This window comes from Phyllobates terribilis, unplaced genomic scaffold (assembly GCF_046119375.1).
Source record: "Phyllobates terribilis strain yellow unplaced genomic scaffold, ASM4611937v1 Scaffold_2__4_contigs__length_985480577, whole genome shotgun sequence".
NCBI lineage: Eukaryota > Metazoa > Chordata > Amphibia > Anura > Dendrobatidae > Phyllobates > Phyllobates terribilis.
This window is the reverse complement of record NW_027362762.1, coordinates 483,644,989-483,657,667: the sequence shown is the minus strand read 5'-3', so window position 1 is coordinate 483,657,667 and position 12,679 is coordinate 483,644,989. Positions and strand designations below refer to the sequence as shown.

Below are 12,679 nucleotides of genomic sequence, written 5' to 3'. Positions count from 1 at the left end.
TTGCAGACACCTGTGCTAATTAGTTTGGCAGGTGTGTCCAATGAAAGGCAAGACTACTTAAGAAGGCTGTCCCACATTATTAAGCAGCCTACATTTTCTGCCAAAATGGGAAAGAAAAAGGATGTGTCGGCTGCTGAGAAGCAACAAATTGTGGAGTGTTTAGGGCAAGGCATGACTACAATCAACATTGCCAAGACACTTCATCGTGATCATCGCACAATCAAGAAGTATGTAGCTGATTCACAGTACACACGTGTGCGTGCTGATAAGGGGAAAATTGAGGACTCTTTCCTACAGGCAATTACGTCAGGTTAAAAGAGCAGTGGCAAAAAAGCCTTGTCATAGCAGCAGACAAGTTTTTGAAGCTGCTGGTGCCTCCAACGTCCCCCGAACAACAAAATGCAGGGTCCTTCAGAGGTTTGCAGCTGTGCGTAAGCCATCTTGTCGACCTCCTCTATCCACTGCACACAAGCAGAAACGGCTCCAGTGGGCCAAACAATACATGAAGACTGACTTCAAAACTGTTTTGTTCACCGATGAGTGCCGTGCAACGCTCGATGGTCCAGATGGATGGAGTGGAGGATGGCTGGTTGATGGACACCCCATGCAAACACGGCTACGGCGCCAACAAGGAGGAGGTGGAGTAATGTTTTGGGCTGGAATCATGGGGAGAGAGATTGTCGGCCCCTTTAGGATCCCTGAAGGCGCTAAAGATGAACTCCATAATGTATGTTGAGTTTCTCAAACAGCACTTCCTGCCATGGTTCAAGAAGAAGAACCGTGCATTCCGCAGCAAGATCATTTTCATGCATGATAATGCCCTGTCTCATGCTGCACATAACACATCTGCATCTCTGGCTGCTATGGGCATAAAAGGGAACAAACTTATGGTGTGGCACCCATGCTCCCCTGACCTCAACCCCATTGAGAACCTCTGGAGCATCATCAAAAGGAGTGTCTATGATGGCGGGAGGCAGTTCACATCTAAGCAACAGCTCTGGGAGGGTATTTGGTCCTCATGCAAAACAATTGAAGCAGAAACCATCCAAAACCTGACAAATTCAATAGACAAGAGAGTTCAGAAGCTCCTTTCGAACAAGGGGTCCTATGTGCAAATGTTACATCACCTAGAATAAAGTTTTGAGTTGAAAACTGTTTGATTTCAGTTTGTAATAACCTGCTAATGCTTATAATTTCAAAAATGACCATTTTTTTGTTCTTTATTAAAATGAAAAGGTTGAAAACTCTGCTGTGCATAATAATTTGGAACATGCATTTTGAGTGCAGATTGAGTGTTTTATTTTTTAAAAAATATACTGTTATCATAGGCAGTTTGTACAAAAACCTTTCAATTGTACTCTAATAGTTATTTGACTGGAAAATTACAATGACTGCAATTCATATAGGTAATTTGGGAAAATCTGAGAAAATATTATTTGCATAATAATTTGGAACACAGTGTAGTATCTTTCTTCTGTGTGGCCAGCTCTTCAGATCTCAATTAACACCAAACAAATATATCACTGGAGATGAAACATGCCAAAGGCTCCTGGTACCAGATGTTTTACCATTCTATAAACACAGCATATTCTCACCAAATATTGCTAACGAATATAAACATGCATCGTTCTCACTAAACATTGATAAAAAAGCTATGTGGTACTGGGTGACACTATAGACTAAACATTGATAATAAAGCTATGCGGTCCAGGTGTTGGGAAAATTACAGAAAGTACAAGGCTAACATAAGCTAAACTGTTACTGTGCTTAAAGGGTTCTTTAAAGACAAGCTACCAATATGGATTCCTGATGGCCATTAACATCTTAGCACTACAGCCCTCCCATTGTTTTGTTTCTTTGCAATGTTTCCAGTTTAATTCTCGGAGTCTGTTTGCCCCATATTAATTTTCTAAAACTCCTGACTGACTTTAAATAAAAACCTCTGATTTATCCATATTGGGGAGTTGTGTAGAATATACAGCAATTGTGGCATCCAGATCATTTTGACCAGGTTAGCACAGCCCAAAACCGACAACGGTAACTTAGACCAGGCGCCTAGTTTACCTCTAAATTTAATTAAGACTGGATCAAGATTCAACTTCTCATAATCATTTATTTTTGCCGATATATTGATGCCTAAATATTTAAACTCCGATATCACTTGTAAACCCGAATTAATGTAGTGGGAAGCATTCTCATCTGTATTATCCAATGGAAGTATGACTGATTTGCTCCAATTTATCTTCAGAACAGAGTATTTTCCAAATGTTTCTATCGTTTCCATTGCTATAGGAAGGGACTCAGAAGTTTTAGCCAGAAATAATAAAGTGTCATCAGATTATAACGCAACCTTCTCTTCACTATTCCCTCTACGAAACCCAACTATTCTTGGATGCTCCCGGATAACCGATGCCAGAGGTTCAATGGCCAGTGCAAAGAGCTGGGGGGACAATGGGCATCCCTGCCTCGTACCTCTACTCAGGCCAAAAGCCGGGGAGAGGTGTCCATTTATCCGTATTCTAGCCATCGGCCTACCATACAGCAATTTAACCCATGAAATAAAACTAGGTCCTATACCAAACTTTTCCAACACCGCCCATAAATATTCCCACTCAACAGAATTGAATGCCTTAGCGGCGTCCAGAGAACATACAGCCCTGTCCCCATCACCATCCACCGGCAATTGAAGATTAAGAAACAATCTCCAGATATTAACAGCTGTGGATCTAGCAGGCATGAAGCCTGACTGGTCAGTATGGATTACTGTAGAAATTAGTGTATTCAATCTAGATGCCAGAACCTTAGCAATAATTTTAACATCAGTTGACAATAAAGATATGGGCCTGTATGAGTCAGATATTAAAGGGTCTTTACCTGGCTTAGGTATGACTACTATCACCGCCTCTTGCATTGAATGGGGTAGGGTTCCCCCCCTCAGCTCCTCCTCGAAGGTAGCCAGTAAGTGGGGAAGTAGAATATTTCCAAATTTCTTATATACTTCTGTGGGAAGCCCGTCTAGTCCTGGCGATTTGTTATTAGCCATAGAGGCTACTGCCATTGGTAACTCCTCCAGCTGTAGTGGTCTATTTAGTTTGATTTCCTTCAAGTAGGATAAGATTTGTTCTCTATTAAATTGCAGTTTGGATGTATACAGATCTTTATGATATAGGGAAAATATATATTCTTGTACCGTGTTAGCCAGTAGATAGAAAAATATTTAGATTTGAGAGTCCTCAGTGGTTTATACCTTTTAATGGCTAACTGGAAGTTAGCCATTAAAAGGTATCAACCACTGAGGACTCTCAAATCTAAATATTTTTTTATAGATCTTTATAAAATTCTAGCAGAGTGTTTGAGATCTGGTCAGTCTGGTTTACTACCATGCCTTCCCTGTCCTTCAAAGCACCAATAAAAGAACTCCCCATCTGGGCTCTTGCTATCACGGCCAATAAGTGTCCTGCCTTCTCCTCCTCCTCAAAGAAGTGTGTCTGGGCAATGTTATGATCTGCAACATGTACTAAGGAAAGATAGGGGAAAGCTGTCCCTACAGTAAGACTAAGCTGAATCCCTACGATGTAGCGGGCTGCCTGTTCCTAGTGAACAGACCCACCTTAGTCCTCGGCTAGTCTGAACGAAGACCTATAGAATTAAGGGAGGGGTCCCTAAAAGAACTAAGGACTGGAACAAAAATGGGACACCTCCTAAACAGAAGTTGTTGTAGAACACAAAGACAAACTGACAAAAATGTACTAGAGGTCCCAGAGGACCAAGCGAACAGACAGAGAAAGGCACAGAAGCACCTGGCTAGAGAAACAGTCAACAACACTGAAGTCCAGCACAGCCAAAAGGGCGGAGCTGGAATGTATAGGCAGCTGGTCACGTGACCGCAAAACACAAGATAGCAAAAACTAACAGGAGGGTTCTAACAGGCAAACATGCATTTATTTTTAGCTTTTTCTTTGATATGTGTGGTGTATGCTTCTTGAGCCTCTCCCCACTCCATCAGGTCCTGTTTTACACCGGTTAGTACAAATTTCTCTTCTGTAGATCTAACTTTATCCTGTAAAAACTCCCCAAACTGTTTTGTCTTAGTTTTGGATCTGTTAATGGCCTGTATGAAGACTCCTCGTAATAACGCTTTCATGGCATCTCATAATGTGTTTTGCGACACTCGTTTGTCATTTTCCTTAAAATCAGTGTAATATCTATAATTTGAAGCCAGAAGGGATTCGTGGCCCACATAGTCAGAGAATCCAGCGGCCTGGGTGAAAAACAAAGAGTAATCAGCAAGAGTGAATGATCAGATAGCGCTCTGGGCAAATATTCCACTGTTCTTACCAAGGGGGAAATATGTTCTGTGCCCAATACCATATCAATACGCGATAATGTTTTATGTGTCTTAGAATAGCAAGAAAATTGTCTAGTGTTAGGATTTTTGAGACGCCATATGTCCACTAATGATAGTTCTGATAGTATTTCTCCAAACTTCGTTATGGGGCAGTTTTTGTAGCAGTGTCTGATTTATATCTATCCCAATAAGCATGAACAACATTATTGAAATCTCCCATGCAAAGGACTGGAACTCCCGGTATCTTATTCATTAGTGAAGCAATATTTTTCAAAGTAATGTTGTTATATGGAGGAGGAACATAGACTGCCACAAGTAGAATTTCTTATGTGAATATTTTACAGTGGATGCCCACAAATCTGCCTTCTCCATCTATCTTGGAATCAATTAATTCAAAAGGGATAGTCCTATGTACTAGGATGCTAACCCCCCTAGAATATGTGGAGAAGGTAGAGTGGAAGCTGTGGCCTATCCATGAATATTTCATGCCCACAACACTGGTTTTCCCAAAGTGCGTTTCCTGGAGACACACCACTGCAGGCAGGTGATCCCGGATATGCTCCATGACCGCCGCTCTCTTTAAAGAGTCCCTCAGACCTCTGACATTCCATGAAAGGAATTTTACTTTATCAGCCATTATATCTAGTTATATAGGGCTTGAAAAATACAGGTGACTTGTAAGGTATCCCACCTTTCCCTTTTATAACCATTTTTACAGTATTTCCACTTAGTCGCCTTGACCACTAGTATTTGCAGAACCAGACAACAAGTTATAGAAACAAAAACCCCACAAACACATTTAAACAAATAAACATTAATCCATCCATTCAATCTGGATGAAGAAAGGCACCAGTCCATCCTGTAGCCGTATACAAGGCAAGCGAACAATCAACCTAAAACGAAAAAGGTTAAACACTTCCTGGGGGCCTGCAATATTCGGATATAGCTCAGGATAGTTGCGTCCACTGGGCCATAGGCAAGGCAGTAAAGGATATGACCCCAATATTCAATCGGGAAACTCCGATGGTATATATTTTTAATTATGCAGGTTCAAAGTTACTGGTTTTGACGGATCCTGTGCTCATTCCGATCAATCCAACAGAGCGCGTCTTTCGGATGTTCAAAAAAGAAAGTCTCTCCCAGAGCCGCCACTCTAAGTTTCGCAGGGTAAATCATGGAGTATTACTGCACAGCTTTCGTTTTACATCAAGAAACTGCGCCCTACGTTTTGAAACTTCAATGGAGTAATCCGGAAAAAAGGAAATTCTTTGACCGTTAATAGAAATGTCCCCTTTATCACAGGCAGCCTTAAGGATGGCATCTGTGTCTTTGTAGTTCAGCAGCTTTATTAATAATGGACGTGGAGAAGCCCCTGGTGGCAATGGCCGGGTTGGCACCCTGTGCACCCTTTCCACAGCAAAGAGGGCAGACAGGCAATCAGTCCCAAACAAAGAACGTAACCATGTCTCAAAGTACTCATTCGGATTATTGCTCTCAGTTTTGTCAGGGACACCAATCACTGTTATATTATTTTGCCTGAGTCTGTTCTCCAAATCATCTGTTTTAGCTAATAGGGCCATTATTTGTTTGTCATGTCTCTGGCAGTCCTGTATTATTTGTAGCTGTTTATCCTCCAGATCACTGATTCTGCCCTCTGCTGCTGTAGTGCCGTCGTTAACCTTTTGTAGCCCTTGCCTCATAAAAGAAAGTTCCTCTTTTATTTCTCCCATCTGACTGCTAAGTGAAGCTAAAGCAGATCCATACTGTGTTACAGTCATAAACATATTTTTTATCGTGGGCTCATTATGCTGAGCAGTATTATGGTGGGAAGCAGTGATTTCTTGCTGAGGCTGCAAGGCACAGGAATTTGCAGAGACCTGATCAGCAGTATTACTGAATTCCTCTGAGAGCACAGAGAAACGATTAGACACCTCAATGATTTGTGTCTGTGCCTCATTGCCAGTGCAGGCTCCTGTATCTGGATTTCTAGCGAAGCCAGCCAGCCTCAGTGCTGTGCCTGCAGCCACTGACTTCCCTGTTCTAGTACCTGCTGCAGAGGAGCCTGCTCCATCTTGGATGCCTCCAGTCCCTCCTGCTGCTGCTCCCGTCGTCTTGCTGCTGCTCCTCCGGCCATGATCGCTCCTCCTATGCACACCGGTAAGTGCTAGGATGAGTATAGCAGGAGTAACACCGCTTTTTATGAAGTTAGGGGCCCAGTGGATCCTCCGGCAGGCTAGTTATCCCAGGAGCTCTTCTAGCACAGCTCCACTCACATGTCCAGCCAGGCCACACCCTCACATTTAAAAATATATTACTTGTCCCCACATATTTTATACCATTCTATATTTATACATACATGCAGTTTTAAATGAAGGTCTTTATTATTAAGGGAATAAGAAATCCAAACCTATAGGGCCCTGTGTGAAAAAGTGATTGCCCACTAAACATAATAACTTGTTGGGCCACCCTTAGCAGCAACAACTGCAATCAAGCGTTTGCGATAACTGGCAATGAGTCTTTTACAACGCTCTGGAGGAATTTTGGCCCACTCATCTTTGCAAAAATTGCTGTAATTCAGCTACATAGAAGGGCTTCCGAGCATGAACCGCCTTTTTAAAGTTATGCCACAGCATCTCAATGGGATTTAGGTCAGGACTTTGACTAGGCCACTCCAAAGTCTTAATTTTGTTTTTCTTAAGCCATTCAGAGGTGGACTTGCTAGTGTATTTTGGATCATTGTCCTGCTGCATAACCCAAGTGCACTTCAGTTTGAGGTCACAAACAGATGGCCGGACATTCTCCTTCAGGATTTTTTGGCAGACACCAGAATTTATGGTTCCATTTACCACAGCATGTCTTCCAGGTCCTGAAGCAGCAAAACAGCCCCAGACCATCACACTACCACCACCATATTTTATTGTTGGTATGATGTTCTTTTTCTGAATTGCTGTGTTCCTTCTACATCCAAAGAACTGCAGGCCTCACTTGCCTCAGTTAATGTCAGTGTTCATGAGTTCCACCATAAGAAAGAGACTAGGCAAAAATGGCATGCATGGCAGAGTTCCAAGACCAAAATCACTGCTGAGCAAAAAAACAAAAAGGCTCGTCTCAGTTTTGCCAGAAAACATCTTGATGATTGACAAGACTTTTAGGAGAATACTCTGTCAACTGACGAGACAAAAGTTCAACATTTTGGATGATACACCTTCCAAAATGTTGAACTTTTGTCTCGTCAGTTGACAGAGTATTCTCCTAAAAGTCTTGTCAATAATCAAGATGTTTTCTGGCAAAACTGAGACGAGTCTTTATGTTTTTTTTGCTCAGCAGTGATTTTTGTCTTGGAACTCTGCCAAGCATGCCATTTTTCCCCAGTCTCTTTCTTATGGTGGACTCATGAACAATGACATTAACTGAGGCAAGTGAGGCCTGCAGTTCTTTGGATGTTCTTGTGGGGTCTTTTTGACCTCTTGGATGAGTCGTCGCTGCACTCTTGGGAGTAATTTTGGTCAGCCGGCCAGCCACTCCTGGGAAGGGTCACCATTGTTCCATGTTTTCACCAATTGTGGATAATGGCTTTCACGGTGGTTTGCTGGAGTCTCAAAACTTTAGAAATGGCTTTATAACCTTTTCCAGTCTGATAGATCTCAATTACGTTGTTTCTCATTTGTTCCTGAATTCATTTGGATTGCAGCAGGACATGATGTCTAGCTTTTGAGGATCTTTTGGTCTACTTCAGTTTGTGAGGCAGGTCCTATTCAAGTGATTTCTTGATTGAGAACAGGTGTGGCTAGGGAAATTGAACTCAGTATTACAAAGATGTGATAAACCACAGTTAATTTATGTTTCAAGGTGGGGGCAATCACTTTTTTCACACAGGGCCCTGTAGGTTTGGATTTTTTTTCCCTTAAAAATAAAGGCCTTCATTTAAAACTGCACTTTTTGTTTACTTGTTTTATCTTTGTCTAATATATACATTTGTTTTGTGATCTGAAACATTTAAGTGTGACAAACATGCAAAAGAATATATATATATATATATATATATATATATATATATATATATATACACAGTACAGACCAAAAGTTTGGACACACCTTCTCGTTTAAAGATTTTTCTGTATTTTCATGACTATGAAAATTGTACATTCACACTGAAGGCATCAAAACTATGAATTAACACATGTGGAATTATATACTTAACAAAAAAAGTGTGAAACAGCTGAAAATATGTCTTATATTCTAGGTTCTTCAAAGTAGCCACCTTTTGCTTTGATCACTGCTTTGCACACTCTTGGCATTCTCTTGATGAGCTGCAAGAGGTAGTCACATGACATATATATATATACACACACACATGCATACATGTATATATATATATATATATACATACACACATATTATATATATATATATATATATATATATATATATACACACACACACAGTGGGCGAAAGAAGTATTGAACACGTCACCAATTTTCTAAATAAATACATTTCTAAAGGTGCTATTGACATGAAATTCTCATCAGATATCGTTAAGAACCCTTTCAAACCACACAGGCAAAGGAATCAACCCATAGATGTCCATAAACTAAGTTATGAGTAATGAGAAATGACAAAATGAAAAAGTATTGAACACATGAAGAAAGAGAGGAGCAAAAAGCCATGGAAAATCATGACACCAGCTGAAATCTATCGGTAATAAGAAAGCAATCCTGCCACTTCATGAAAAATAATATCAAGTGATGACCTATAAAAAGGTGTCTCACCGAGGTACCACACAAGAAACATCTCATGATGGATAAAACCAGTGAGCTGTCTCAATACCTTTGCAACCTTATTGTTGCAAAACACACTGATGGCATTGGTTACAGAAGAATTTCTAAACAACTGAAGATTTCAGTGAGCACTGTTGGAGCTATAATCTGGAAGTGGGAAGAACATAATTTCACCATAAATCGGCCATGAACAGGTGCTCCCTGCAAGATTTCAGACAGAGGAGTGAAAAGAATTATCGGAAGAGTTGTTCAAGAGCCAAGGACCAACTACGGAGAGCTACAGAAAGACCTTGAATCAGCAGATACACTATGCAAGACTCCATTGCTGAATAAAAAGCATGTGCAAGCACGTTTAACGTTTGCTCAACAACATTTAGACAAGCCTGTTGTTATGCACACGCCCGGACTGACTGGCGTGTGCGGGTGTTGTGGTTCCACTGGACCATGGACCGGAGAGTGCCTGGAGGGGCGTGACTAAGTATCTGGCCGATCCGACCAAGGTGGCACGACGGCATACGACGCCAGTGCACCAGGGAGAAACCGGGCAGAGGGACCAGGTGCTACTCCAGGTCAAACTCCGGACACGGGGGTTGACCCACACTGGGATTACTGGAACCGGCAGGTTAGGCTGGCACAGACTGGTGGATGTAAGCAAACACGGCAGGTATGCAGATGGGTGGATACAGGTGAGTATGCAGGCAGGGAGGTACTGGCCGAAAGGACGGGCTGGAGCACAGAGAGGTTAAGACCCAGTACAGACTGGGTCACAGAACCGCAGATGCGGTAGACAACCACAGCAGAGAGGGAACGCCCGAAGCGGTGGGCAAGAACAGAGCAGGACGGGGCTGCAGGAGCAGCGAGCACAAGCAGGGCAGGACAGGACTGCCGGAGCAGCGGGCAGAAGCAGGGCAGGGCGGAAACCGCAGAAGCAGTAAGCAAGATAAGAGCAGAGCAGAAACCGCAGGAGCGGCAAACAAGGCAAGAGCAGAGTGAAAACCGCAAGAGCGGCAAGCTAAGCAGGAGCAGAGCGGACACCGCAGAGCGGTAAACAAGGCAGGAGCAGAGCAGAAACCGCAAGAGCGGCAAGCTAAGCAGGAGCAGAGCGGACACCGCAGAGCGGTAAACAAGGCAGGAGCAGAGCAGAAACCGCAAGAGCGGCAAGCTAAGCAGGAGCAGAGCGGACACCGCAGAGCGGTAAACAAGGCAGGAGCAGAGCAGAAACCGCAAGAGCGGCAAGCTAAGCAAGAGCAGAGCGGACACCGCAGAGCGGTAAACAAGGCAGGAGCAGAGCAGAAACCGCAAGAGCGGCAAGCTAAGCAGGAGCAGAGCGGACACCGCAGAGCGGTAAACAAGGCAGGAGCAGAGCAGAAACCGCAAGAGCGGCAAGCTAAGCAGGAGCAGAGCGGACACCGCAGAGCGGTAAACAAGGCAAGGGGATAGGACTCTGTTCACAAAGAACAGACGGAGAAGGAAAGGCAGAACCAGAAGCACGCAGAGTACTTACATAGAAGTAGCGAGCGTACACTAAATTCACAACAGAGGTACAGAGACGACGAGAAGGAATTTAGGAGCGGGTTCAGACTCTGCAGAAAGACGCAGAAAACAGACAGAGGGAAAAGGGAGACAAGGTTAAAGTAGAAACGAGGCACAGACAACAGGGAACAGAGGAACGGGAACAGAGACAGCAAGGCAGGAACACAAACAGGACTCTGTTCAGACGGGAACAGATACCGCCAGGCAGGGACACAAACAGGACTCTGTTCAGACGGGAACAGATACCGCAAGGCAGAGACACAAACAGGACTCTGTTCAGATGGGAACAGATACCGCAAGGCAGGGACACAAACAGGACTCTGTTCAGACGGGAACAGATACCGCAAGGCAGGAACACAAACAGGACTCTGTTCAGACGGGAACAGATACCGCAAGGCAGGGACACAAACAGGACTCTGTTCAGACGGGAACAGATACCGCAAGGCAGAGACACAAACAGGACTCTGTTCAGACGGGAACAGATACCGCAAGGCAGGGACACAAACAGGACTCTGTTCAGACGGGAACAGATACCGCAAGGCAGAGACACAAACAGGACTCTGTTCAGACGGGAACAGATACCGCAAGGCACAGACAGGCAGATCTAGGAATACGGCCCCTAGAAGGCGAAAGAACAGGCAAGAAGCGTGTTCACAAGAACAGACCACAGTTCAGACACAGAACTGGAAAACAGGCAGGAAAACAGGATAGGACCTGGCATGTCAGAGACAAAAAGCCAACTGACAAGAAACAATGCTCAGGCGCCATCTTGAGGAAGAAGGTGGTATAAATACCCAAAGATGGACAGCAATAGGCTGAAGGTGCAACAGGGGCGTGTCCGCAGCAGGTACAAGAAACAGGAAGTTCAGCGGGCGTCGCCCTATGCAGCCAAAGTGGAGCAGAGCAGAGCACAAGGAAAGAAGCCAGACCAGGAAGCTGGGCGGGAGATGAAGTTTGCGATCTTGCATGATGAGAGATGGAACACCATGCAAGAACGCCGCCAGGTATGCTACACCTGTGAAATACAGGGAGACTATAGTCTGGTCAGATGGCATCAAAAGAGTTACATTTTGGTCTCATTATATACAAAATGTTTGGAGGCCAAAAGGCACTGCATATCATCCCAAAAACACCATACCAACAGTGAAGTTTGGAGGTGTGGGGATGTTTTACAGCGTACGGCACTGGCAAACTTCATATAATTGAAGGAAGGATGAATGGACAAATGTACCGAGACATTTTTGATAAAAAATCTGCTGCCATCTACAAGAATGATGAAGATGAAATGAGGGTGGACATTTCAGCAAGCCATTGATCACAAACACACAGCCAATAAAACTCTCAACTGATTTCAGAGAAAGAAAATAAAACTGCTAGAATGGCCCACCCAGTCATCTTACCTGAATCCTATAGAAAATTTATGGAATAGCTCATAGAAGGAGTCCACGTTTGAAGAGCGTTTGTATGGCAGAATGGGCCAAAATTACACCTGAGCAATGTATGCGACTAGTTTCTCCATACAGGAGGTGTCTTAAAGCTTTCACCACCAACAAAGGCTTTTGCATGAAGTAGTAAATAAATTTCAGTAAGTGTGTTCAATACTTTTTCCCTGTGACATTTCTCACTATTACTCAGAACTTAGTTTATGGACATCTACAGTTTGATTTCTTTGCCTACGTGGATTGGATGGGTGTTAAAATTGGTGTTCAATACTAATTTCACCCGCTGTGTGTGTGTATTCTTTTTTTGGTTTGTTTTGCAAGCGTGATCGCACCAAAAAATAGGAATACAGTATATGGGGGACTTGAAATATTCTAATAACTTTTTAGAAAGTGGGTAACATAAACAAGACATCCTTAAATTGGGATGTAGATATGTCCCTCTACACAAGAATACAAGTAAAATATAGGTGACTCCTTAAGAGTTCTTCACAGTATCGGAAAATGCATCACATAACTTATGTTGTTAGTTCTGAAAAAAAAGACCGCTTTATGATTTTCAGTTGTCAATGTATTACAAC

The 12,679-nt window shown here is 43.1% G+C and overlaps 1 protein-coding gene across 2 annotated transcripts in view; it reads right to left on the bottom strand.

Moving 5' to 3' along the window:
- TBC1D32 (TBC1 domain family member 32) overlaps positions 1-12,679 on the bottom strand; it is a 123,911-nt gene that overhangs the window by 53,063 nt on the left and 58,169 nt on the right. The gene's annotated exons all lie outside the window — the stretch shown is intronic.